This window comes from Arachis hypogaea, chromosome 11, assembly GCF_003086295.3.
Source record: "Arachis hypogaea cultivar Tifrunner chromosome 11, arahy.Tifrunner.gnm2.J5K5, whole genome shotgun sequence".
Classification (NCBI taxonomy): Eukaryota; Viridiplantae; Streptophyta; class Magnoliopsida; order Fabales; family Fabaceae; genus Arachis; species Arachis hypogaea.
In genome coordinates, this window is record NC_092046.1 from 60,691,338 (window position 1) to 60,693,721 (window position 2,384).

General features: G+C 39.6%; 1 non-coding gene across 1 annotated transcript; it reads left to right on the forward strand.

Annotated features, from left to right (window-relative positions):
• The first annotated feature begins 315 nt into the window (after window positions 1-315).
• LOC112725008 (small nucleolar RNA R71) lies at window positions 316-419 on the forward strand. Its single transcript, XR_003164141.1, has one exon. It is a non-coding gene; the product is annotated as a small nucleolar RNA R71 (small nucleolar RNA).
• Window positions 420-2,384: the final 1,965 nt, after the last annotated feature.

Sequence of the window (2,384 nt, forward strand, 5' to 3'; positions counted from 1 at the left end):
TCCTCTTGATCTTGTGTGTGTATTGCAGCCACTTGCTTTGTTTCTAATTGCCTGGTAAGCTCTGCTAGTTGCTTGGCAAACACCTTGTTTTGGGCTAGAATTGTATCAACATGGTTCAGCTCCATGACTCCCTTAGTGTTGTGCCTTTCTGATGCATAGTAGTACTCATTCTCAGCCACTGTCTCGATCACTTCAATGGCTTCTTCCACAGTCTTTTTCTTGTTCAATGAACCTCCTGATGAATGGTCTACAGCCTTCCTTGATTCATAAGAAAGCCCATCATAGAAGATGTGCAATTGCACCCAATCATGGAACATGTTTGGTGGGCATTTCCTTGTCAAGTCCTTGAATCTCTCCCATGCCTCGTAGAGAGTTTCACCATCTTGTTGTCTAAAAGTTTGAACCTCAGATCGAAGCCTATTGACCTTTTGTGGAGGGTAGAAACGTGCCAGAAATTTGCTTTCCACCTCATCCCATGTTGTTAGACTCCCCCTTGGGAATGATTCCAGCCACTTAGCTGCTTTGTCCCTAAGTGAAAATGGAAACAAGAGCAGTTTATAGGCATCTTCCTGGACTCCATTGGACTTCACAGTGTCACAAATTCTCAGGAATTTTGTGAGATGTTGGTTTGGGTCTTCATTAGCTCTTCCTCCAAAGGAACAATGATTTTCCACCAGTGATATTAGCTGTGGCTTAAGCTCAAAATTGTTGGCCTGAATGGGTGGTTTCTGGATGCTACTACCACAATTCCCAGAGGTTGGGTTTATGTATGAACTAAGAACCCTCCTCTCAGGGATGGCATCGTTTCCATCAGCTCTCTCATGGTTGTGAACTTCTCTATCCATGTTGAGATCTAAAGCTTCCTCAAAATTGTCCTCAGATTCTCCTTCAGATTCCTCTTCTCCCACTATTCTCTTCCCTCTTGCTTCCCTTCTAAGTCTATGAAGGGTCCTTTCCGGTTCGGTATATGGAGGAGTTGATGTCTCTCCTCTCCTACCTGTCATACAAGAACACAGCTCAAACACAAACAAGTAAAATACTATTGGTTAATGGAAGAGTATGGTTAGATCAATTGAGGAATTAAATCAAACAGTTAGTGAGTCAGTGAGTTAGTTGCATGAATTTAAAGGCATAAAGAAGGAAAGCATGTAACCAAGTGCAGAAATTAAAATTCAACAAGTATCTAAAGCAAGAGAAAATTGCTCAATCTAGTTAGCTTCCAATTTGAGAATTGTCAATCGAAAACCAATCCCCGGCAACGGCGCCATAAACTTGATGCACATAAACTAGTTATGCTACGATTTAGGAAATTGCACGATCGGCAAAATTCCTTCCGGCAAGTGCACCGGTTATCGTTGTCAAGTAAAAACTCACAATAGAGTGAGGTCGAATCCCACAAGGATTGGTTGAGTGAGCAATTCAGATTAGAAGTGTGTTCTAGTTGAGCGGAATCAAGATTTGAGATGAGAATTGCGGAATGTAAAATTGGCGGGAAAAGTAAATGACAAGAAAATTAAATGGCTGAATCTTAAATTGCATGAATTAAAGAGCAGAATGTAAATTGCTGAAATTAAAAGGGAATGGGGATGATTGCAAGAATTGAATTGCAGAATGTAAAGAGAAAGTGGAAATCAGAAATGGGGAATTCATTGGGTTTAGGAGATATTGAAATCTCCGAATCAAAACATGTAAATCTCTTCCTCAACCAATGCATTCATTGAATTTTGCTTGGCAATCTTATATGATTGGATCCCAATTCCTTGGCTCACCAATGCTCTCTAAAAACAAACAAATTCCCAATCCCTTGGTTTAAATGTTCATAAGAAGAGATGATGCTTGATCACTGATTATACCACACAATTTCATGAACCACAATTTGGTAGGATTACATGTCACAATATCCATCCAAACCCCAATCCAATCCACTGTGAGAAAGCTTCTCTAGCATGAATCCTCCATTCCTTTCCCAAGGCTCCGAAGGATTCCAAGTATGAGTAGTTTCTTTCCCAAGACAACTACTCAATGGAATTAGATCGAGAAGCTTTCTAACAAAATTCAAGAGAAAAGATTGAAGAAGAAGATAAACTATTATTGATTCATTGAATTACAATAGAGCTCCCTAACCCAATGAAAGGGGGTTTAGTGAATCATAGCTCTGAATTCAATTACAAAGAAAAGGAAAACTAGCTAAAAGTGAAAGTCAAGGTCCCTCTAACTTAACTTCTATCCTATTTATACACTTTCTATATTGAGCTTCAGTTGTGCTTCTTGGGCTTTTGAGGCCTCTCCTTGCTTTCCTTTTGCCTTGGGTTTATGATCCATAATCTTGATGAGGTTGTTGATCCAAATCCTGTAACATTTATTGAGCCAACTTAGTGATAATC